Below are 27229 nucleotides of genomic sequence, written 5' to 3' on the forward strand. Positions count from 1 at the left end.
TCTGAACATTGCTTTTGCTAAATTCTAGAAGTTTTTGTATGCTGTATTTTTGTTTTCATTTGTCTCAGAATAATTTCTAATTTTCCTTTGATTCTTTATTTGTTGATTGTTTAAAGATGTATTGTTTAATTTTCATAAATCTGTGTATTTTCTAGCTTACCTTGTGTTACTTATTTCTAGCTTCATTTCATTCTGATCAGAGAAAATAGTTTGTATACTTTCATTATTTTTGAATAAGGAATGTATTTAGAGTTATTTTGTTGTGTAATACAGTGTTCCCCAACCCCCACTCTGTAGACAGGTATGGGTCCATGGCCTGTTAGAAACTGGGCTGCACAGCAGGAGGTGAGCAGTAAGCAAGAGAGCATTACTGCCTCCACTCCACCTCCTGTCAGATCAGCAGCAGCATTAGATTCTTATAGGAGTTTGGCACCGATTGTGAAGAGCGCAGATGAGGGATCTAGGTTGTGCATTCCTTATGAGACTCTAGCTAATGCCTGATGATCTGAGGCTGAACACTTTCATCCCAAAACCTCCCCACTTGCCAAGTCTGGAAAAATTGTCTTCCATGAAACTGGTCCGCTGCAGAATTTTCTACAAGCATTTGAGAATAATACGTATTATTCTGTCTTTGGCTTGAATATTCTGTATATGTTTGTTAGATCTAGTTGGTCATCTAGTTAGGTCTAGATAATCAGGATCATCTCAATAGATGCAGAAAAAACATATGTCAAAATTAAAAACCCTTCATAATTAAAAGCACTCAGCAAACTCGGACTTCAATGAAACTACCTAAACACAATAAGACCATAAAAGAAAAAAACACAGCTAGCATCAAAGTAAATGGCTAAAGACTGAAAGCTTTTCTTCTTATGATCAGGAACAAGTGAAGGATGCCTGCTTTTGCCACTTCTTTTCAACATAATATTGGAAGTTTTAGTCACAGCAATAAGCAAGAAAAAGAAATAAACAACAAAACTATCACTATTCACAGATAATGTGTTCTTGTATGCAGAAAATGCTAAAGATCCCATATAAAAAAAAAACAGAACTAATAAGTTGATTCATAAAATTTCAGGGTACAAAATCAACACACAAAAATTCATTGTGTTTCTATTCACCAACAATTAACAATTCGAAAAAGAACTTAAGAAAATAATTCAATTTATAATTGCATCAAAATAAATGAAAAAGAGATTATGTTAACAAGAGATATAAGAGATTTGCACACTGAAAATGACAAAACATTGCTGAAAAAAATTAAAAACATTAATAAATACACAGGCATTCTGTGTTCATGGTTGAAAAACTTAATATTGTTTAGATGTCAATACTGCCCAGAGTGATATTATAGATTCAGTGCCAGCACTATCAGAAGCCAATGAAGTTTTTGCAGAAATAGAAAAGCCCATCCTAAAATTAATATGAGATCTCAAGGGGTTTCACATAACCAAAACAATTTAGACAAAGAATAACAAAGTCAGAGTTTTCACATTTCCTAATTTCAATATGTACTGCAAAGCTACAGTTATCAAAACAGTGTGATACTTATATAAAAACAGACATATAGACCATGAAATAGAAAAGAGATCCCAGAAACAGACTCTTGCATAGGTGGTCAAATTATTTTCAGCAAGGATGCCAAAACCCCTCAATGGGGAAAGATCAGTCTTTTAAATCAATACTGAAATAAAAATCAAATACTTACATGCAAAGGAATAAAGTTGGACCCTTATCTAAAACTGAATACACAAATTAGCTTAACTTCTGCACAGCAAAAGAAACTATCAAAAGAGTGAGCAGACAACCTATAGAATGAAAGAAAATATTTACAAACTATGCATCTGACAAAGTCTAATATCCAGAATCTATAAGGAACTTTAACCATTGAACAAGCAATAAACAAATAGTCGCATTAAAAAATTATCAAAAGACATGAACAGACACTTCTTAATATAACACATACAAGCAGCCAAAAACATGAAAAATGCTCAATATCACTAATCATCAGAGAAATGCAAATCAAAACAACAATGAGATAGCATCTCATACCAGTCAGAATGGTTATTATTAAAAAGTCAAAAAACAACAGATGTTGGCAAGGCTGTGGAAAAATACTTATACACTGTTGCTGGACAGTAAACTAGTTTGACTACTGTGGAAAGCAGTTTGGAGATTTCTAAAAGAACTTAACACAGATTGGGCACAGTGGCTCATGCCTGTAATCCCAGCACTTGGGGAGGCTGAGGTGGGTGGATCTCGAGCCAAAGGAGTTCGAGACCAGCCTGGGCAACATGGTGAAACCTCATCTCTACAAGAAATAGGAAAATTAACCAGACATGGTGGCATGCACTTATATCCCCAGTTACTCAGAGCCTGAGATGGGAGGATTGATTGAGCCTGGGAGGCTGAGGCTGCAGTGAGCCATGATCACTCCACTGCACTCCAGCCTGGATGACAGAGAGAGAACGTATCTCAAAAAAAAAAAAAAAATTGAACTACTATTTGACCCAGCAATTCCATTACTAGGTATATAGCCAAAAGAAAATAAACCATTTTACCAAAAGACATGCACACATATGTTGATTGCAGCACTATTCACAATAGAGAAGACATGGAATCAACAAAGTGCCCGTAAATGGTGGATTGGTTAAAGATAATGTGGTACATATATACTATGGGACACTACATAGCCATAAAAAGAATAAAATTATATCCTTCGGAAAAACCTGTATGGAGCTGGAGGCCATTACTGTAATTGTTTTGTGTTGCCATGAACAGTGACTATATAAAACGATGAACTGAACTGATAAATGTTTGTGTTCTGACTGCTCCATGGAACAGCCCTATTCCCATTGTATTAGTCCATTTTCATACTGCTATAAAGAACTGCCTGAGACTGGGTAATTTATAAGGGAAAGAGGCTTAATTGACTCTCATTCCAGCATGTTTGGGGACACACCTCAGGAAACTTAACAATCATGGCAGAAGGCAAAGGGGAAGCAAGATACCTTCTTCACAAGGCAGCAGAAAGGAGAAATGCTGAGCAAAGAGGGGAAGAGCCCCTTATAAAACCATCAGATTTTATGAGAACTCACTCACTGTCATAAAAACAGCATGGAGGAAACATCTCCGCTATTCAATTACCTCCAGCTGGTCTGTCTCTTGACATGTGGAGATTATGAGGATTATAGGGATTGTAATTCAAGGTGAGATTTGGGTGGGGACACAAAGCTTAACCATATCATCCATCCTCTTCTCTCTCCTCAGAATTCCATATTCCCTAAGACACAAGAATATTGAAATTATGGCAATTAATAACCCTACAGTGACCTCTAAGTGTTCAAATGGAAGAAAGAATCTCATTTATCTGACTTTAAACCTAAAGCTAGAAATAATTAAGCTTAGTGAGGAAGGCATGGCTAAAGTTGAGATAGGCTGCAAGGGAAGCCTCTTGCACAAAACAGTTACCCAGCTTGTAAATTTACGTTAAGAGTCCTTAAAGGAATTCAAAACAGCTACTTCAGAGAGCACAGGAATGATAAGAAAGTCAAACAAACTTATTGCTGATTTGGAGCAAGTTTTAGTGGGGCTGTATAGAAGAGCCCCAACAGTCCCTCAAGCCAAAGCCTAATCCAGAGCAAGCCCCTAACTCTCTTCAACTCTATAAAGGCTGAGACAGGAAAAGAAGCTATAGAAGAAACTATTGAAGCCAGAAGAGGTTGGCTCATGAGGTTTAAGAAAAGAAGCTGTCTCCATAATATAAAAGTGTAAGGTGAAGCAACAAGTGCTGATGTAGAAGCAGTAGCAAGTTATCCAGAAGATCTAGCCAAGATAATTGATGAAGATGGCTATACTAAACAACAAATTTTCAATGTAGATGAAATAGCCTTATATTGGAAGAAGATGCCATCCAAGACTTTCATAGCTTTAGAGAAAATGTCAATATATGGCTTCAAAGCTTCAAATGACAAGCTGACGCTAGTTAGGGACTAATGCAGCTGGTGACTTTTAGTTGAAGCAATTGTTCATTTACTATTTCAAAAATGTTAGGGCCCTTAATAATTAATCTAAATTCCCTCTGTCTATGCTTTATCAATAAAACAACAATGTTTCAATGAATGACAATGAATTCAATTTTTCAATAAATTCAACAATGTTTCCTTAATGACAGCACATCTGCTTACAATATGGTTTACTGAATATTTCAGGCCCACTGTTAAGATCCACTGCTCAAAATAAAAAAAAAATTACTTTCAAAATATTTCTGCTAATTGACAATGCTCTTGGTCACCCAAGACCTCTGACAGAGATTTACAAGGAGATTAATTTGTTTTCATGTCTTCTAATATAACATCAACTTGGTAGCCCATGGATCAAGAAGTAATTTTGCCTTTCAAGCCTTGTTAGTTAAGAAATATATTTTATTCCTCCGGTGATCTGAGCAAAGTAAATTGAAAACCTTCTGGAAAGAATTCACCATTCTATATGACATAAAGAACATTTGTGTTTCATGGGAGGAGGTCAAAATATCAACATTAACAGGGATTTCAAAGAAGTTGATTCTCATGAAGGACTTTGAGGAATTCAAGACTTCAGGGGAGGAAGTAACTAAAGTTGTGGCAGAAATGGTAAAAGAACAAGAATTAAAAGTGGAGCCTGGAGATGTGACTGAATTGCTACAATCACATAATAAAACTTTCAAAAATGAGGAGTTGTTTCTAATGGATGAGCAAAGAAAATGGTTTTTGAGATGAAATCTAATCCTGATAAAGAAGCTGTACAAATTGTTTAAATGACAACACAGATTAGTACATAAAGTTGATAAAGCAGCAGTATACTTTAAAAAGATTGACTCTAATTTTGAGAAAAGTTCTACTGTGGATAAAATGCTGTCAAGTAGCATCACATGCTACAGGGATGTCTTTCATGAAAGAAAGAGTCAATAAATGAAGCAAACTTCACTGTTGTCTTATTTAAGAAATTGGCACAGCTTCCCCAACCTTCAGCAACCACCACCCTGGTCAATCAACAGCCATCAACATTGAAGCAAGAACCTCCACCAGCAAAAAGATTATGACTCGCTGAAGGCTTAGTAGATCATTAGCATTATTTTAGCAATAAAGTATTTTAAAATTAAGATATATACATTGTTCCTTAGACACAGTGCTACTGCACAATTAATAAACTACAGTATATTGTAAATACAACCTTTATATGTCTGGGAAATGAAAAAAATGTGTTGCTTATTTTATTGCAATAGTTCAGAACCAAACCTACAATATACCTGTGGCATTCCTGTAATTATAAAGAGATTAATTTTTAAGAAGATACATTAATCTTGAAAGTGTATGCATCTAACAACAGAGAGTCACAACCAATGAGATAAAAAAAATGATAAGCCTGGGAGGAGAGAAATTCCGTATCATAGTTGCTGACTTCAATACCCTTTTGTCAGTAATTAATAGTTCAAGTTGGTAGGAAATCAGTAAAGATATAGGTTATCTAAACAGCACTATCACTCTAACTAGTGAATTCAATTTATAGAATAATCCTTTCAACAACAGTGACGATACATTCTTCTTTACCTCTTATAGAACTTCCACCAAGATAAACCATATTCTGAAAGCTGGTTGCCAGAGAAACCAATCAGCGATAAAAGAATTGGGACTTTCAGCTTCACCTTCTCTACCTCTGGGGAGTAAAGAAAGGGTAAATATTGAGCTCAATCTCCAGTGGCTACTGGTTTAATCAATAATGCTTACATACTGAAGCTTCCTTAAAAACCCTAAATGAAGGAGTTCAGAAAACCCCAGGTTCACCAAAATGATGAAGACATTCATGTGCCTAAAGAGTAGCCCACCCTAACTCAGTGAGGCAGAAGTTCCTGTGCTCAGAACCCTTCTGTGTCTTGCTTATGTACCCTTCTCCTGACTATTTGTGTCTTTTATAGTGAACTAATAAATGTAACTTAAGTGCTTATTTGTGTTCTGGGAGTTGTTCTAGCAAATCACCAAACCTCGAGAGAGGATTGTGGAAATCCAATTTATAGCTGGTTAGTCAAAAATATGAGTGGCTTAGACTTTCTATTGGTATCTGAAATGAGGGCACTCTTGTGGGACTGAGCCCTTAACCTGTGGGGTCTGATGTAAGTCCAGGTAGTTAGTGTCAGAATTGAATTGAATTGTAGGTCACCCAGTTGGTGCCTGAAAAGTTGGAGAATAGGTTGGTGTGGGGGAAATGGCCTTAGAATCATTCTGAATAGAAATAGATCATAGTATCTATTCTCTACAATTTTTGACAAAATAACAAAGGCATTCAGTAAAGAAAGAATAGGCTTTTCAACAAATGTTACTAGAAAAATTAAGTTCATGTACAAAAAAAGAATGTAGACGGACTTTACAATTTTACAAAAATTGAAATGCATTGCAGACCTAAATATAAAATGTTTAAAAATTTAAAAATGTTAGACGAAAACATAGGATAAAACTCCATGTGACATTGGGCTTGGTAATGAGTTTCTAGACACAGCATCAAAAGCATGACATAAGAAATTTAAAAATTGATAAGTTAGGCTTTGCTGAAATTAAAAACTTCTACTCAGTGAAAGACAGTTAAGAGAATAAAAAGAGAAGTCATAGACTAGAAGAAAGCATTTGCAAAAAAGCGTATCTCATAAAGAACTTATATCCAAAATATAAAACAGCTTTTATGCTTAACAATAAGAAAACAACCCCTAAATTGGCAAATGATCTGAACAGATGCCTCAGCAAACAAGATATACAGATGGCCAATAAGCATAGAAAAAGATATTTAACATCATTTATCATTAGGGAATTATACATTAAAACAACAAAATGCCTTGCAACTAATTAGAATGACTAAAATCCAAAAATAAAGCAAAATAAAACCAAAGCCCAATAAAGAACAGCTATTCCACTTGCTGATGAGGATGAGAGACAACAGGAATTCTCATTCTTTGACGGTGGGAATGCAAACTGTACAGCTACAAAATGGTGCAGCTACTTTGGAAGACAGTTTGGCAGTTTCTTACAAAGCTAAACATAAATATAGCATACAATCCAGCAATCCTGTTTCTAGATATCCACTGACTAATTTCAAAACTTATGTTCACACACCACACACACAAAAAGTGTCCTGCAAATGTTTATAGTAGCTTTATTTATAATTTACCAAAATGGAAACAACCGAGACATTCTGTAATGGATGATTGGATCAACTGTGGTATATCAATAAAACAAAATAATATTCATTAATAAAAAGAAATGCACTATCAAGCCACAACAAACATAATTATATGTAAATGCCTACTACTAAGTGTAAAAGCCAGTCTGAAAAGGCTACATTCTATGTGATTCCAGTTATATGACATTCTGAAAAATGTAAAAGAAGAGAAACGTTTAAAGTAAAGCCCAGTAGATAATTTTTAATGCAGTGAAACTATTCTATTTGTTGATGTAATGAAGACTACATGGCAATATGCATTTATAAAGCACATAGAAATTTACAGCACAAAGAGTGAACATTAATGCATATAAAAATTTTAAAAAGCATTTAGAATAGCAAGAGATCCCAGAAGGTAATGCAGAATGTGACAAAACTATATTATAAATGCATGAAACCTCACTGAATGGGGTGGGTATAAAGAATGCTGACCTAAGTAATTTTGGAAACAAGTGGATTCCCTAAGACTAAAGTCAAAGAAACTGTGTAAGTACTGTGTTCCAACTGATGAAATATTGGCTATGAGGATAGGGTTTAAGGATTCTGATTCAACTGTATGCATATTCTGGAACTAAAAAGTTAAGTAAATGGATGACAGATGGCAGGAGCCTGATTTCTCACTGTTGCAGTGGAAAGTTACAGATGAGCAAACAGAATTTGCTAGAAAAGTCCATGTGGTAATAGACTAGAATTGGAGATATCGATATGAACTCATTTTTATACTATTATAGATGTTGTTGATGACATATAGAAATATTTATGTGTATATATATGGATTGGTAAACACACATATATTTCCTTCTTTGTCAGCTGAGTGGGCCTAGAAGAAATGATACCCAGAGCAATGAGTGTACACCTAGCACTAACATCTCGGTTTCTAATACCATCCTCCAACAAAAAGAACCAGACTTATAAGAAAATGGTTGAGTTTGGCTGGGCACAGTGGCTCACATCTGTAATCCCAGCACTTTGGGAGGCCAAGGGGGACCGATCACCTGAGGTCGGGAGTTCGAGACCAGCCTGACCAAGATGGAGAAACCCTGTCTCTACTAAAAATAGAAAATTAGCCAGGCATTGTGGTGCATGTCTGTAATCCCAGCTACTTGGGAGGCTGAGGCAGGAGAATCGCTTGAACTCCGGAGGCGAGGTTGCAGTGAGCAGAGATCGCACCATTGTACTCCAGCCTGGGTAACAAGAGTGAAACTCTGTCTCAAAAAAAAAAAAGAAAAGTAAATGACTGAGTTTAAGATCAGAATATAGACAAAATAAGCCTAGTGCATCTTTTAGTGTAAACACATGCACACAAAATGATGAGGTTATATAAAGTGACACAGAAGCCCACAGAAAGAGCTGCCAATGGCCAAAGATAGAACAATTTGAGCAACAAAATAATAAAGTATTAAATATTTTATTTTACAAAGTTCATAGAAATTTACCGTACAAAGAGTGAACATTAACACATGCAAAATTTTTTAAAAACATTTAGAATATCAGGAGATACCAGGCTGTCATACAAAATGTGACTATAAAATAAGCTATCTGTGAATCACTATGGATATAGATAAAAGCAATGAAAGTCAAAGAAAGTATGGTAGCCAAACGAAACCTAGGAGCAAGATTTGGACTACTTTAAAATGTGAAATTGAAGTACAAGTGCATTTATTAGTGTCATTGTTACATTTTGCTATGTTTATTCAAACACAAGTCTAGATTCTGGGCTGCAATCTTTGAGGGTAGTACCGTGTAGATAAAATAATCAATGTAAGCAAAGAGAAAGCCAGGAAAATAAAGCATGCTAGATACGATGTTGGAGAACGAATTATGCATTATTCCTGCCTGTGTTACAAACATTTAGAAGGCATAGTTTTGATATCCAACTATCCTTCATATACACCGTCATTCTAGATAATAAAAATATATTATGTAGTTTTAATCCCAAAGAGAAATATTCTTCCCTTTCCTCACCTTCATTGAGTTAGCTCAGTAGGCTATACCGTTCCAATTAAATCACAAGTAGATTCATGGTCAAGTTGTCTGGTAAATGATTTTTTTTTCCATAATATGTTTTCTACGGGGTATCTTTTATCATACCATGATTTATTTGCGAAAAGAACCAAAGAAATTCCCCTCTGCTTCTTACATCAACCTGTCCCTTTGTCTGAGAAGTCAATAAGTTATTAGCCCAGGAGTAATATATTATTTACTTTTCCCTTCATGGGTATGTATTGTATTTGTGTGTATGTGTGTGTTATGTGGGTGCACTCGACATTATTACTAGGTAATTGTTTATTAGACAACATACTCTATACCTCAATGCAAAAATGTGGGATTTCATGATGTTGTCCCTCAAGGAAATTTAAGGATTTATTAGTAGAAGCACCTCATTGAATACATAATTATTGGTCTTGACCCTACAGAATTGCCTTCTGTGGCATTTTAAGGAAATGCTAGTCAGAAATGTCTTAAAAGGCATTACATAGCATTGTTTAAAACCCCCACTTCTCTTCACTTGCAAAAGAAAATTTCTTTTCAGTCATATTCTTCCATTGCCTAATAAAATTCTTCATCTGATGAAGTCAATGAGGATAGAATTTAGATAGCTTTGTATCTTTTGTTTCAAAGCAAAATGTGAGATATAACACCAAGGTACCTACTTAGAGAGGCAGAGAGAGTGCTTTCTCTGCTCTCTTTCCCAAGAGGCCACTCACTACTGATGATCAAGATTATTCTTCTGTTTTAATTTGGTACATTTTTAATGCATTTCAAGATTTTTCTGTAGCAGATAATAATGCTAGGTGAATATGTGATTTGTGAATTGGGCCCAGGTATATACTGAGTAGGTCAATACTAAGTTCTTTAAATAGTATTATTTTTTTTTGTTTCTCCTCTGGCATCATAAAGCCAGTTGTCACAGCATCTTCTAATAATCATCTAGAAGAGAGTGAAGCTTTTTACCACTGGTTTTACCTTATATTTGACTATCTGGTCTCCTGAATCTCAAATGATCCCCAATCACATTGACAGTTTGAGAATAATTTAATCATTGCTAGTACTAACCTCCAGTAACTGAAGATGTTAGTATACCTACATACAATTTTTTTAAAAAAGAAAACAAATGCTTCTTTTGCTTTCTGGTCTTATCAATGGAAGCAGTAGGAATTAACTTCATGCTGGTCTTACCTGATCTTTTGGTTGAATTGCTTTTCTTTAATGATGCTTAGCAGAGCTCCTCTCTATTTTTGGTCACAATCTAGAATGTTTGCATATTCCATTGGACACAATGCAATGAACTATTAATATTAGCATCCTGGCCTCTGATTATGCCTCAAACATTTTGCCCAGTATTTTCATTACTTCATATCCATTGATGTATTTTTTATGTACTCCAGTGTGCAAGATATTTAAAATCTGGAGTAAATGCTGATGAACGTTTATGAATGCATCATTGTTTTCACACTATATTCCACATAGCTAAACATCAACAGTAGAGGAATAAATGAATTGTGGTGTATTCATACAATAGAGATTATTCACTAATTAAAATATATGTCACCTTAGACCTCCCAGAGAGTATAAATCTCACAGATGTAATATTGAGCAAAAACAACAGACATAAAAGAGTATATATGGGGTGCAAGCATGTGCGTAATGTGCACAGGCAGAATTTGTCTGCTCTAATTAAAAAAAAAAAAAGTTAATTTGGAGATGAAAATTCCTGGAAGAGGGCAGAAGAGGCTTCTTTGGTACTGTCAATTTCTGTTTTTTGGTCTGAGTGGCGGTTGTATATGTTTTTACTTTGTAAAACTTTTTGGAACTGTAAATATATATCTGTTTAATTTTTTTATGTATGCTGTGCTTAAAACAATTTAAGTAAAATAAAATGTAGGAAAATAGAGGACTGTAATTGTTGGAATAATCCCCAGATCAGTGCCAGTGTATGTGTTATCATGAGCCAGTGTTGTATTTGATTGTGAGATGGGCATGATGTTAGACTAGAGATTTCTGGTCAGGCGCAGTGGCTCACGCTTGTAATCCCAGCACTTTGAGAGGCCAAGGAGGGCAGATCCCGAGGTCAGGAGTTTGAGACTATCCTGGCCAACATGGTGAAACCCCGTCTCTACTAAAAATACAAAAATTAGCTGGGCGTGGTGGCGCGTGCCTGTAATCCCAGCTACTCGGGAGGCTGAGGCAGGAGAATCACTTGAACCAGGCTGGTGCCAGAGCGAAACTCTGTCTCAAAAAAAAATAAATAAATAAATAGAGATTTCTGTAACCCTCTCTAGAATAGGTCCCACTGTAAGAAAGCTGGAGCTAAGTATTTTTTCAAAGTCTGAAGTATGCATGTTTTATTTCAGTCTCATCATCTTTATACTTCCTGAAGATTTAACCTAGAATTTTCCATTAAATAAATTTTGTTCAAGAATTTAGGTGGTCCATTGACCTTGGTTTTTCTTATTCTCCTTTCCAGGCATGCTAATCTTCTTTCTATTTTTACACCTACTGTTTCTTTTGCCTGGATGCTTATCCAGAGGGAGACGTGAGACTCCATTAAACAACTAGCTCTCCGGTGCACTAACGGAGCCAGAACTCACTTTCTACCATGGAAAGCACACAGAGCCATTCATAAGGGACCCGGCCCCATGACCCAAGTACCTCCTACCAGGCCCCATCCCCAACATTGGGAATCACATTTCAACATGAGATTTAAAGGGAACAAATACCCAAACCATGTCAGTAACTGGAATATTCTGTTTATCGTTCTTCTACATGTTTTATTCACTAGAAGCAGGGATCCCCACACCCCTGCGCCCCTTTTTTTCATGGCTATTTCCATAACTTCACAAAGTGCCCGGCAAAAGGTAGATTCTCAAGAAACATTTGCAGAAATAATGACTAAAATATGTCAAGAAGTATTTTTTTTCCACTATGAACACCTTGGTTTCTTTTTTAGGTGTATAGACAAATGTAAAATTAATGAAGAGACAATTATTTCCTATACTGACATGAGATGCAAATCTGTTTTTATTCCTTGTTGTGTAGAAATTATAAATTGATAGATGAAAATAAAGTTAAGTTCACAACACCTTTGAATATATTTCTCCTGATAAAATTAAAACCACTTATAGCAAATGTTATCTCAGAATCTGGCATTTAAGTGGATTATTTATGCAAATATAAAACAGAGATAAGAGGAAAATTTCAGGAAAATAATCCACTTTATTATGTCATAGCATCAAAATAAGATTCATATTCCTGATTGCGATTAAAGAAATATTGTATTCACCACACACATAGGCATATGATCAAATCTTCACAGCCTTTTGTTGTTGCTGTTTTTTCTTTCTAGTCCTCTGCCACATGACGTATTTTCTTCTTAGGTAGGCATAGTAATGGCATTACTGATGAAGTAAGTAAATGAAGTAAGATTGCCTTTCTCTAAAGAATTCCCAGTTGTGAAAAGGCTGTGAAAAGAAATGTTGGCTTATATATTCAAAGCATTAATGAATCTGAAATGAGGAAATAGATAAAATGAGAAATAATAAACATATAATCAGAATAAAAATAATGATAAATGAGAATGTAAATGGACTACCTACTGACAATTAGTTAACTTCTATTTGTTAAATGTGGAAAGCAATAAGATTATTATTTTTGGTATACTACTTGGAACTGAAAGCACAGAGCTATTTCCTCTGTGCTCTCTCTCACTAACCCATCAGGTGTTTTGTTGTGGTACAAACATGGTTCAAAAATGTTTTACCCCTCTTAACCATTTTATTTTAACAATTTTTGTTGCCCACTCACCTTCAGAAGACTTTAGGAGTTATGGAGGCAGTAGACAGTAAGTGGATACCATCACATACTGTGAAGGTGTATATATTTTCTTGAAATGTTACTATTTGAAATGTTACCATTTTGCTGTTCTCTAGTGTTGCTGTTTCTGTTTCTGTTAATCTGTTTCTATATGAGAATCTGAAAATAGTTAAATCAGTAAAAGTATAATGTGACATATTTTCTCATGTTTATTATATTTTAAATATACAAGGTATCTCAGAAAAAATGGGAAATTAATGTTTCAAGGAATTTTTCAGCTCTGAACTGGATGCCTCCACTGTGGTGCGATAGTGGTATGATCACCGCTCACTGCCACCTCTGCTTCCCAGGCTCAAGCCATCCTGTCACCTCAGCCTCCCCAATAGCTGGGACTATAGACACGCGCCACCACACTCAGCTAATTTATTTTTATTTTTATTGGAAGAATGGGGTTTCCTATGTTTCCAGACTGGTCTCAAACTCACGAACTCAAGCAATCCACTCGCCTCGGCCTCCCAAAGTGCTGGGATTACATGTATGGGCCACTGTGCCCAACCATATTTTTTATTTCTGCTTACATTTCTAAAACTACTCGCGTATCACTAAACTTAAAATATTCAACTATTTTATATCAGGTGTTTTCCTCATGATCAATCTGGTCCATCAGCATATAGCCTATAATCAGGTTTGTATAAATAGTCTTTGTATAAACTCATACCTCTTTCCATGCTGTCCCAGTATAACAGCTTAGTCCTACCATGACTTATTCCTGACCCTGTTTTTTTTTTTTTTAACAGCCTGTCATTTGCTTTCAAATGTGTATTAATGAGCCTTAATTACTTACCAGACATTAAGTAACTGGTGATAACATTTGATTTTTCTCTAAGCTTACAAATGTAAAATCAAATATAGTGATAAAATCATAGTAGCTTGAGATCAAATCTTAATGAGAGTTTTATAAAGTAGATATTTAAATAAATACTTACTTTAAAGCCATTTTCTCCTATATTAATTCACTAAAGTATTACAGAAAAGCATTCTTAGCAACAGGAACAATCTGCATACTACTAGTGAAGGACAGCAAACAACATTTAATATACAAAAAATTTCTATAAAAAAAGTCATTTCAAAATAAAGACATTAAACATAAGACATTTCATACTATTTAATAAGTATTTTTTAATTTTATAATTTAATCTCTCTCAAGCATTGCAACAAAAATCAGCACACGTATTATTTTGCCATGACAATAATTTTTGTTCATTGCAGCTGTAAAATTCAGTAGAAGCTTATCAACACCTACCTTCTTCTTTTAGAAAAATGCACTTCTGTGAGTCTTCAATGTAATTATTGTGCTTCATAAAAACTGTGTTATTATGTTGGCTTAGTATAATATGCTTTTTACATCAAAATAACTTATAGTTATTCTCTCCTCTGTTGGTAATTATAACCCGAGTCCATTGTGGTAATAAACTTGGGCTGAATACTTGATGGGCCACTTCATTTTATTCTAACTACCCTTTTTCTATTATGACTATTTATTATGTCTTCATAAATGTGATGCACAGCAGCAGTAAAGTGCCAAGACACCAACACATCTAACTCGTTTCCTGAGGTATGCTCTTTTTTCCTTAGGCAAAGGCTTAAAGTTTTATTTATTTGCAATATCAGAAAGTATTCAAAAGCCATATCATCCCAGGTGTTTTCATCATGAAAAGGAGCTTTTTGAACATATATTATTGAACAGAACCAACATTCCCCATAAGAAATGGCCTTGTTGCCTACAGTCGGGCAACTTCACACCTAACTTCACTGCAAAAAAACAAAGAAAAAGCATTTGAATTGAACACAAGAAAATATTTTAGTAGGTGGAAATATACTTAGTTGTGTCCATTACTGGGATTGCTAAAAGATGAGAATTAGTCTGACATACATTCTTTTCAACATTGATCAAAAGAAAGATGAAATCTACCCATTAAGTTTTTATAGTATATATTTTATATGTCCTCTTCTTTCCATAACAAGAATGATTGTTTTGTTTTTTGCTTTTTTTGTATTCTTTTTATGACTGTAGAAAATTTACAAATTTGTATGCGTAGATAAAACATTTCCTGAAATTTAATGTACACAAAAGTTATTATGTGACCTGTTATAAAAGGCATATGATAATCTCACTGCCATGACCTCCAGTCATAATTTTACAAAAAAAAAAAAACTAATAAAATGCTATTTAACTGGACTGTGTTGGTGTGTACATTTTATGAGCCCATGTGTGACAACACAGTAAAGAAATATTACATCTAGTGGTATTGTTCTGCAGACATTTTTGCCTATTATGATCCAGCCTAATTTGTCCTGTCCTAAATATTTCCAAATGTTTACATTATTTTGCCTCTTTTGCCAAGATTAAATTCACTTTTCCATCCCACATCTCATTTTTATTTTTTGCACATAAATGTTTGCTATGCTTTCCAAATAGGTCCTATATTATCTGCGGCCTTCAAATTCTAGGAGTTATAGCATTACTCAACTTAGAAATACCAAAAAACAGAAAAAAGCCCACCCCCGCCAATTTCATTCATGTAAATTCTTCCAGATGGATCCGTGATCCATCCCGTGGCAGTGGGGTGGGGGGAGGGGGGAGGGATAGCATTGGGAGATATACCTAATGCTAGATGACAAGTTGGTGGGTGCAGCGCACCAGCACGGCACATGTATACATATGTAACTTACCTGCACATTGCGCACATGTACCATAAAACCTAAAGTATAATAATGATAATAATAATAATAATAATAAAAGAAAAAAAAAAAAAAAAGAAAATCTTTCTACTTGGAAAATGGAACAGTCCTATGAACCTGCTTAAATCATGAGTCAAGAATATTAAACCAGGCAAAAGATACTCGCTCTAGCCCCAAACCTTCGATGATTACATTATTCTTTCCCACATTATTGTGTGACACCAGCAGACAGACAAAATGGCCATAACTTATAGCTCCTCATAGGGACCTAGGATTTGCAGACAGGCAACAGGAGACAAAAGTGCTCAGGCTTGGAATTATCTGGAATTGGGTGTGACCTTGGGCAAGAAATAATCTCATTTGTTTAGTCTTGGTTTTCTCAGCTGTAAAACAGTGATAATGATGACTACCTCTCAAGGCACTCATAGGAATTTAAATAGATTAAATGCATCAAGGGCTTAGAAAATATTAATTCACTTTCCCTAAACTGGAAGGTCCAGAGTGTATTGGGGGCATTTGTCCTAGTGCCCTGCATCCTCTTGCAACACTGCAAGGCCTGAGGGGTTCTGTAGTGATATGGAATATCGCAGGGGTGCTCTGAGGTGGACATGAAGGGCAAGGGCTCTGAAATTAGGCAGACTTGGCTTTGAATCCAAGGTCTATCTTTCGCCAGCTCTTAGACCTTAGGCAAGTTACTTAACATCTCTCGCCTCAGTATTTACATCTGTAAGCAGAGTTAAAAATAGTTCCTGTGCTGATGGTAGGATTGTAAGTTAGTTCAACCACTGTGGAAGACAGTGTGGCGATTCCTCAAAGACTAGAACCAGAAATACCATTTGACCCAGTAATCCCACTGCTGGGTATATACCCAAAGGAATATAAATCATTTTATTATAAAGATACATGCACACATGTTTATTGCAGCACTATTCACAATAGCAAAGACATGGAATCAACCCAAATGCTCATCAGCGATAGACTGGATAAAGAAAATGTGGCACATATACACCATGGAACACGATGCAGCCATAAAAAGGAACAAGATCATGTCCTTTGCAGGGACATGGATAGATCTGGAAGCCATTATCCTCAGCAAACTAACGCAGGAACAGAAAACCAAACACCACATGTTCTCACTTCTAAATGAGAGCTGAACAATGAGAACACATGGACACAGGGAGGGGAACAACACACACTGGAGCCTGTTGGGGAGTGTAGGGGGAGGGAGAGCATCAGTAAAAATAGCTAATGCATGTGGAGCTTAATACCTAGGTGACAGGTTGACAGGTGCAGCAAACCACCATGGCACATGTTTACCTATGTAGCAACATGCTGCACATGCACCCCAGAACTTAAAATAAAAAATTAAAAAAAAAAAAAAAAAAAAGTATGTTGGGCTTTACTTTAATATTCTTAAGTGTTAAACCACTTTTTTCCTAAGCTGAGCCTTCTATTCTGAGACACTGAAATTGTAATTAATATTCCTAATAATTCAATTCTCTGAATTGAATTATTCAGAGAATAATAATTGAATTATTCAGAGAATAATTTCAGAGTGTGCATCTCTGAAAACACACTCTTTCGCCCTAGATCTAACTCCAAGTGTTGAGGTTGTGAAAGTCAGAAATCTGTGTCAAATGTTTAGGTTTGTAGTATTTATTAAAAATTATTTTGTTGCATAAATAATTCACATATATGATTTTTAATTTTTGGGATTTTTATGCCACTAATAAATGCTCATTTAGGAAAACAAAATAAAGTAAGAATTTTTAAAAGCAAATTTATCAAAAATCTAACCTATAGAGATAATCATAATTATTATAAAACACAGTTTTAAAAATGCAAATATGTTCATGGATATGCATCTTACATGTGATAGGTAAACCCATATAAGAAATCTTATATATTATTTACATGTTCAATCATATTATCCACCTCTTTTTGCTGATAGACCTATAATAGACTCATGTCCCAATGGAGCCAAAGAGTACATTACAAAAGAAGGTGAGGTAAACACCAAAAGAATTGCATAAATTTTCAAATTTATGTCAACATAATTAGCAAAATATGTTTGGAAATGCATATTGAGGATGTGGAATTTAGCAGGAAGGAGTAAGAAATGAGATCGGTTTGGATTTAGTGATGTGGGCCCATTAAATAGACATTTCAGATTCAGTGTTTTAAATGGAGGGATATTTTCATTAGATATTAAATTCTGGGTTGATAGTGTTTTCATCACCATTTTATCATCTTCTAATTTGTAGAATTTCTGATAAAAATAACTGTCATTCCTAAAGTTTCATTTTTAAAGGAAATGAATTTTTTTTTCTTTTAGCTGTTTTAAAATGTCTGTCCTTGACTTTAGTTTTTAATACTTTTATTTAATGTACCCTATGGGCTATGTGTGGTGGGGCAGGGAGGTTATCCTGCTTGGGGTTTGCATGGCTCCTTGAATTTTTGTGCATAGGCTTTGTATTAATTTGACAAACTCTCTTCTACTATCTATTCAAATATTGCTTGTGAAACTATTCTAAATCTGTTTAGTATTTTAATCACCTGTATATTAGAACTGTACATTTTTCCATAATCATTTTATACTATTATCTGTATTTTTAAACTTTTTCTGCTTTCCTGTTTCACTCAATGTTTTCTACTGATCTAGAAAATATTCTGGTGTCTTCTTCTGGTTGGGCTCCTATAATTTAGTGATATAGACTGGGTAGCTTAAACAACAAAAGTTTATTTCTCACAGTTCTGAAGACTAGGAAGCCCTAGAGTCTGAGAGCTAGCTATTTAATAACTGGTAATAGTCTCCGTTGTGGCTTGCAGACAGCTATTTTCTTCCTGTGTCCCCACACGGCAGACAGAGAGCCCAGCTCTCTGGTGTCTTCTTATAAGGACAGTAACCCTATCATGATGACCCAACTCTCATGATCTTTTCTTAACCTAATTAGTTTCGAAATGCTTGGTACCATTTCATTGGGGATGTTACATCTACTCTACTATCATACCGATCTACTGAGTTTTTAATTTTGGTTATTGTATTTTATTATAGAATTTCTATATAATTATATATTTGTAAGATTAGGTTCAGTTGTGGGATGCTCTATTTTGTCATCTATTCTTAACCATATTAAGCACAGCAAACTGAAGGTCTGTACCTGATAACTCCCAAATCTGAACTATTTCAGGTGTCTTTAGGTTGACCTTTTATCTTAGCATTTGGTCACTATCTTCTATCGCACCACGTAGCTACCACATTTTATACTTAATCTTAGATGCTGTATTTATTAAATCACAGAGCCTCTGGATGATACCACATGTCTCCTAATAGAAGATAGTTCTTGGATGGACCAGAGTGTGAGTAGGGTGAATAAGCAACTGACCCCATTAGCAATCGCACTTGTTTGAAGTCCTTTGTGCCTGGAGTGGCTGTTAAAAGGGAAGAAGTCACGTCTAATTCTAGTTTGCCTTGCTCCTAGGCTATATCTTATCAGGGATCTCAATAGAAATACTAGCATGCTGACCAAGTACACAGTTTTTGTTAAGCTTGTGCATTATATATTTTTTGTTTGTTTGTTTTTCCTCAGCTCTGTGAGCCAGCTTTATAGCTGGTTGCTGTCTCTTACCCCTTTAGAATTTGGCAATAAATTGTGGTCTAAATTCACATAGAAGGTCAGGCTCATATCTGTAGTTTCCTTTTCTTGGCTTCTAATATCTGGTTCCCTAATCTTGGTTTCAAGACTTTGCTACTTTTGTTGATCTGGATTCCAGTTTTCATCTTCCCAGACCTTTGATACTTTTGCAAACCTCTAGGTTGCTGCTTTTGACCAGGCTGCAAATTTTTGCATCAAGAATCAAGAAATGACCTTAAAGGAGAAAAGATTCAGGGAAAGAATATTTCTTCTATCCCCTTCAAGTCCTGAATTTATTGCTCACTTTCTCATGCCTTCAAACAGTTGGGATTTTTATTTTCCTGGTATGTTACCTAGTTTTATGGTTGTTCTCAAGAAAAGAGTTTGTGTAATAAAAGTGGAGCCATGATAGCTAATTATAGAAGTGTTTCATTTAGCTTTATTTCTTTTTCATCAAGTACTATGAAAGTTTGATATAATGACTTTACCTCAGAGCTCTTTGATAGTTATATATGATAGGTTCTGATATGTAGTTTATTTTCTATATTCTGAGATTTTAATTTAATCCATAATTGTTTAAAGAGAGTTTACAATTTTCCAAGTACAAGGTCTATTGCCTGACATTTTGTTATTCATTTATAATTTTATTGAATTTCCATAAGAGAATGAGTTTATATTTTTATAAATTTATTAAGGCTTTTTTGTGGTTTCATATATGATGACTGTCAAAAGTTCCAATGATACCTGAAATATTATATTTTGACATATTTCTATATCTCTCTTAAAAATTGTGAGATTTTTGAGGTTACAGGATAAATTTTCATCTCTCTGTGTGTTATGCCTGACAAAAGAAAGCTGCCCAATGAATTGCACTGATTGGAATGCTGAAGTAGATGCCATACATAATTAAAATACTGTTCCTGATTTATTCGAGAAATAGCTCTTCTAGAAGAGATAAAGCTTTGCATTGGGACAGATTTAATATCCCCAAATTATCCATCTTTTCCTTCAGGAGAGGCAACATTTTTATCATTTTTTGAAACTTCTTAATCACCATGTACCAAAAAGAGAATTAGACATATTCTTTTAAAATGGTTTTTATGCTAATGTTATGAATAATTTTCTCTTTCCTATTTTCTTGATTTTTGACATTTCTAAATCTCATCTAAATAACAGAAAAAATTGTTTAAAACACAAAATAATTAAAACACAAAGTAGGTATTTAAATGTGTTAAATGCATAAGACTTCTTAAAATATGATCTTGTCATAATACTCTGTTAATTGAGAGAAGTCTGCCTCCTGTTTTTTCTTCCCAAAGTAAAGATTAAAAATTCTACTCACTGAATACCAAAGATCCTGATAGCAAACAATAGGGGAATTAGCAGTGTTGCTAGTAATATTCTCTATCTTTCCACTGGTTTGTCTAGCTACCTACCTGTCTATATACCATAAGGACCTCTGCAAAGAAGTGCACACTCCAGGATTTTCTCTTACAGATTTATTTACTCATACTGAATTTCTCTCCATGCATTACTTAGTTAACACAATACAAATTTTACACTTTTTCTATATTTCATGATGCAGAGAGTGGGGATCTATTGAAAATGTGTTCCAATTCCCCTTGTTCTCTTAAAGAAGACTACTTCTTAGCATTTGATACACAATAGGAAATGTTCCTGTTTTCATGTAAAGTTCAGAATTTTAAAATCTTATTATCTTTTAACATGACATCAATAGTGAAAAATAATAATCCTTTTTGAATAGTAGATGATACTATGAAATGTCAACTATTATTATGTGCATTTGAGTATTCTTAAATGACAACTTTAAAATGAAACTGTGCTCTGACCAATAGCTTTTAAATAAGTTTTATACATTTAACTGTTACTTTCTTATAAATGTGTTACATCAAGAGTAGTGTAAATGTTCTTTCTTTCCTGACAGTAACTTAATGTCAAAAGCTAAGGCAATAGTAACAGCAAAAGTACCAGCAAATATTTTCTTTTAGTATTTAAGTTTTGAACATTTATTTATTGATTTAGCAGCATCTAAACACGTGAGATAAAAAAGAAGAAATACAACAAAAATCAGACATTGTATGTTGAATAACATTATAAAATTAACACAACTATTATCACAAAAGTAGTAATTTAACAATCCTCATAAATATTTTAATACACAGCCTACAATTTTTGAAATACTTTAAGCCCCCACTTTCTGAGTTGGGAATCTCACACACACACCTCATTCCACCCCATCTCTAACACGGACACACACACAGAAAAGAGAGAGAGAAAGAGAGAATATATTATTTTGAAAACAAATCTTTCATAACTGAACTATGCATTCAATTTGGACATTGATTAGCATTTTTTGAGCCCTCACAACAGGATAACTGATTTCAAAAAGGTATGAAATGTAGTCATCACAAAAAATTTGCAATGTGGATTCTACTTTTATTATTAAACATATGATTACTTAAAGAGGAAAATATTCAAATGACCTCAATGTCTCACAGCTGGAAAATGGTGAATCCTGAATTCTAACTCTAGTCTATCTACTTTCAATGTGCATGCATTTTACCCTGTGTGTCACTACTTTGAGTCTTAGATCTAGCAAGGAGTATGATGTTAAATTGGGTTAGGAGACCAATGCATCACAGCCTTGAAGGCCAACTAAGGGAGATTGTAAAATATAAAACAGCATGTCAGGTGGATGTTGTGCTTGGAAAAGATGTTCTCATCATCTATTTATGGGATACATGGAATATATAGAAGCATGTAGAGACAAAATAACCAAGGAGAGTTACGCACCTATGGCTCCATTCTAATTAGTTAAGAATAAGCCAGTGGGGCTACGGACAGTGACTCACACCTATAATCCCAGCACTTTAGGAGGCAGAAGTGGGAGATCAGATTGCACGAGTCCAGAAGTTCAAGACCAACATGAGCAACATAGTAAGACCTCATCTCTATTAAATAGAAAAAAATTAAAAAAAAAACAAAAACAAATAATAAGCCATAGGCCTTGGAAAAATAATGGTATTGGCCATTATTGAAAAACGTCAAAAAGGGAGAGAATAAAAAGCTCTAAGCAGAAAGGAATGAAGATAAATTAGATAGAAGAATGAAAAGATGGCAAATTTAAAATTATGTAAGATTGTGTCATTAGGAAAGTTAGAAGCAGTGTGAATATTAACAATAACTAACTTAAAAACACCTCCAGAAAGTGTGGGGAGGGGAATTATGTTTTTTAATTCCTCATATGTGAAAATCATTCTTTTTTTTTAAAAAAAAACAATGTATATAGATATTAGTATATTCATATAGCAGATGAATAAAATTAGTTGTCAAATTTATTGTCAGGCAACCGATGATTTAAAACCTTTCCTTTTTTTTTTACTTTGTGGTCATTAGGAAAAAAGAAAAAAAATTATTAGTTTTATTTACTCACTTGTAAAATAGGAATATATACATGGTAATATCATGATGAAAGTTATGTAAGATACATATCAATTATGCTTGGGTAGTAGAGTAATTCAATAAAGAATTGTTGTGGGTTATTATCTCATCATTACTTAATATATATCCTTTTATATAAAGTATATTTAAACCTTCAGTTTTGTTTTTATAACCTGATTTAAAGGAATTATTTAGCTATAACCCCAGTGTGTATTAAGTGATATTAAATATTATTGCCTTCTGTGTTTTTCTTCTATAGTTAAGTTTTATATTTGCCAATAGTGAAGCACATTGAAATAAAACTTTTGAAATAAGGAGTTGTGTGCTCATTTGTTTTCCAAAACCAACATATACAGGAATATCTTTGCAAATATTAGCCAACATAGATTGTTAAATGTTTTAGGGGTCACTTTAAAAAAAGAGTGTGTCATCAAGAACTCTAATCTGATTGTTCCCCCACTCCTTATAATTATCAAAAATTGCAATGATAAATCTTTATGTGTTTTGTAAAATTGTTTTTGTTGTCCCATAAGTACTTCATATAAAGACTTCCTTTAGTATAAAAAAGGATTATTTGTTCTATCACTCGTTATATTTTTTATCATTTTTTTCTACACACAGCATTGCAAATGATCTTTCTACTGATTCTTTAGTTTTCCCTTCATATTAGTTATTTTCACTCATTTTTCCATTTAAAGAAATTAATACAGGAAAAGCTCCTGAGTTCATCTTCCAGGGTGCAACTTTTATTTTTTGCTTTATTACATCAGCCTTTTACTGCTGCCAGTGTGGATGCTGTAAATTTGCTTTAATTTCTTTGCACATTTTACTTCATGCATACTTATTTCATTGCTCCCTGATGCCTGTTTCTTTCTCAGATTTTATCTCCTCATGACTTTTTGCTACTAATTTTCAGAAGCTAGATATTCTTATATTCTAGAGAAGTGGTCCCCAGCCTTTTTTGGCACCAGGGACTGGTTTCATAGAAGACAGTTTTTCCACAGATGGCGGGTCGGGGATGGTTTCAAGATGAAACTGTTCCACCTCAGATCAACAGGCATTAGTCAGATTATCATAAGGAGCACACAACCTAGATCCCTCACATGTGCAGTTCAAAATAGGGTTCATTCTCCTATGAGAATCTAATGCTGCCACTGATCTGACAGGAGGCAGAGCTCAGGTGGTAACTGAGCAATGAGGGGAGGCTGTAAATACAGTTGAAGCTTCGCTCACTCACCCACCACTCATCCCCTGCTGTGTGATCTGGTTCCTAACAAGACACAGACTGGTACTGTTCTGCAGACCAGGGATTGGGGACCCCTGTTCTAGAGAATATAAAATGTTTTCCTCTGAATCTTGTTTCATGTACTTTCAAAGATATACTTCTCTTTCTTTGTGATTTTCAATGTGTTTAATGTGGTCATATAAATTATTTGCAAGATATAGGGAGATTGAATTCTCATTGGGCCTGTTTACTATTTATTTCCATGGTAGTAAGATCAAAACCTTTCTCAGCCACTAGAGAAAGTGACAGGACTTTTCTCTTGGTCCCTTTGCTGGACTCACAGCAGGGTTGCCATGTCTACTTGGCCTGCTACACTCAACCCCTTGCAGGAAGAAGCATGTGAGCAAGTGAGTGCAGGATCTGGTTGGCCACTCAGTCGGCCCCTGGCCCTTTTGTGAGTGGTGGCTGCCCTCTGCCAGTGAGGGCAGAAGGCCTGTGAGGCAGACTTTCTGGGTATCTGCTCTTGGTGGGTCCCAAATTCTTGTCCAGCATCCAAGAAGAATGAGGATATGCTGGCAATCAAAGAGTGAGCAAGTTGGGGAGTTTTCTTGAATGATGAAACAGCTTTCCACAGGAAGGGGATGCAGGGGTGGTCCCCCTACCAGAAGGCAGAAAAAGTCCTCTCAATGTGGCTGAGTCTGGGGCTTTTATGGGCTCAGAATAGGGGAGGAGCAAGCTGTAGTATAACAGTATTGGAAAAAGCAACATTCGTTTGGTTAAAAGGTATTATTTAGAAAGAATAAATCAGGAAAGGGTGGGCAAACAGGAACAGAACTTCTCACTCTGGGTTGTGGGTTTCATGCAGGATTAGCAATTAGGTCTTTTAGCCTTCGGACTGTTTTTTGTCTTTAAGGTGGGGTTTCACCAGGGACCCATCTTTATCTACCTAGCCATTTGGCCGCCTCCTGTCACTATCAGAAGTACAGGTTAATACACAGAAATTCAAGTCAACAGTATAGGTTTAAAAGTTAATCCTCAGTAAATACTGCTACTTGGTTTCTTTCAGTGTTATCCCTTTCCTACTATTTTACTCCAGTAGATCAAATCAAAGCTTATAATATCACTTTGCTTGGCAAAATATAAAATTACTGTGAAAATTTAAGGGATTGCTATTTTAGTTTTCCACCTGCACAATATTTTGTTCCCTTTACTATTCCTAAAATAGTGATGGATTATCATAGATGAGTTTCCATAAGAAGTGGACTCTGGCGAAGATTTGTATGCATGAGGTGATTGCTGAGGAGAGCTTTGGAGAAAAATGTATGTGAGTGAGGAAAATACAATTGCTTAGAGAGGAATATTGTACTATAATGCAGTTTTCACAGAGTAGGGCATCTGGCTCCAAAATCTCCATTCAATTATCAGAGGTCAGATTTTCTAAGAAAGAGTCTTAAAGGGAGATTTACTTGCAGAAGATTGATTGAGGAGAGCTCTCAGGACAACACCTGTAAGGAAATAGAAGGAGCTGACTTTCACAGAGGGAGAGGTTGAACTGAGATATATTTGCCTCCAAAGCTTCAGCAGATTGTATGGCAGCTGCTGCTGAGATTCAGAGTTGTTCTGAAGTCAAAAGATTTAGCCTTTGTACCCTTCATCAACCAGTTATTGAAAACAGGCCTGCCTCAAAGAAGGGACATAACTTCAGATGAGACAGCTCCTCTTTGCCAAGGTCAGTCGACGGAGAGGGATGCAACACCATTATGAGGCCATATTTCCAGCACCTAGCAAGAATGAGTACCTTTGTCTTGAGGGTACTATGATGTCCATGACAAGGATATAAAAACTATTAAAATGTGTGTAGTGGTTAAATGTATTTGCAAATGTTTATTCATTTATTTCAGGATCTTCTATGTCTTTTTGCCTTATATCTCCATACTGACCTATCAACAGGTATTTGATGCCAGCTAGAACTAAAATGCAATTATTCACATATATGTCACAAACACTTCTTGTATGAACATAGCAATGATATTGTTTTAAGATAATCATTAAGATAAAAGAGGTGTTTCTAAATTATTTGGCATGCCACAGACATACCAGGGGCCAGAACTGCAGGGTTTTACCTTGGTGTTTTATGGAACGGAAGTCTTCTCCAGGAGAAGGAGGAAGTGAATAAAGCAGAAGATTTCTAGGGCAGGGGACTACAGTAAAGGCAAGAGACAGACATAGCCATCTTTGTGCTTTTTTCTCTATTTCTCTCTCTTGCCATGGAACCTCAAGGAGAGAGAAAATATTTAAAAATTCCAATAAATTGGCCAGCCAGTGATGAGTAAGGGCATGCTTAGATTGGGAAGAATAGCTTGGAAAGGCTCCAAGCCTTTAAGCTGTACCCGATATGTCCTTGGAGACAGAGTACACAATTTGCTAGGAAATGTGTCCTAATTGACAGCCTTACAGAACGCTCCTGGCTCAGCAAGTTCCACAGAGGGCATGCATGCATTCCAAATATTCCAATAAGTCACAATGAGGGATTATGGAAGGGTGGAGAAGGCAGGACCACAAGCAGTGGCCTGGTATAGAACAAAGAGATAGGGAGAGTGGATTCTTTGATACTGGTGCAAATTTCTGATCAAACTATGGCAATGGGTACTATTCAATGCCCAAATGACTAGATTGAACAGGTTGCAAATTAGTGGTCATAAATCCAGGGACCAGAGTAGCAAAGGACATCACAGACTAGAGGAATTACTCTTCAGCCAGAATTGTGGCCCCTTCTCCCCTATCCTAACAACTCAGTAAGCCATCCAGAAGATGAATAGGCAGTACAGGAAACCTGAGCAATCACCTGGAAGAAACCGAATCATCAAAAGGAGACTAAACTAGCTCAGAAGGAGACTATGAATCTGAATTCACTGCAAATTTAAGAGACCGTTCAAACTGGAGGATATTGTGAGGTCATTAATTAGTAAGTTACTCTTCCCATCTCTCCAGCAAGGAGAGGACAGTGAAAGTGATTACTCACTTATGGGATATAAGGATGTTAGATTTTGAGTAGCATGAGTAGCTTGAGTGAATGAATTAGCTATACTGTTCCAAATGTGCAAAT

The 27229-nt window shown here is 35.2% G+C and overlaps 2 long non-coding RNA genes across 2 annotated transcripts in view; one reads left to right on the plus strand and one right to left on the minus strand.

Moving 5' to 3' along the window:
* Window positions 1-27229, plus strand: part of LOC129030274 (uncharacterized) — a 552505-nt gene that overhangs the window by 366818 nt on the left and 158458 nt on the right. The window lies entirely within an intron of this gene.
* LOC129030275 (uncharacterized) lies at window positions 12443-14522 on the minus strand. The gene is made up of 3 exons (XR_008500601.1): window positions 14363-14522; window positions 13051-13218; window positions 12443-12752 (listed from the first exon to the last, which is right to left on the minus strand). It is a non-coding gene; the product is annotated as an uncharacterized LOC129030275 (long non-coding RNA).

This window comes from Pongo pygmaeus, chromosome 12 (assembly GCF_028885625.2).
Source record: "Pongo pygmaeus isolate AG05252 chromosome 12, NHGRI_mPonPyg2-v2.0_pri, whole genome shotgun sequence".
NCBI classification, from domain to species: domain Eukaryota; kingdom Metazoa; phylum Chordata; class Mammalia; order Primates; family Hominidae; genus Pongo; species Pongo pygmaeus.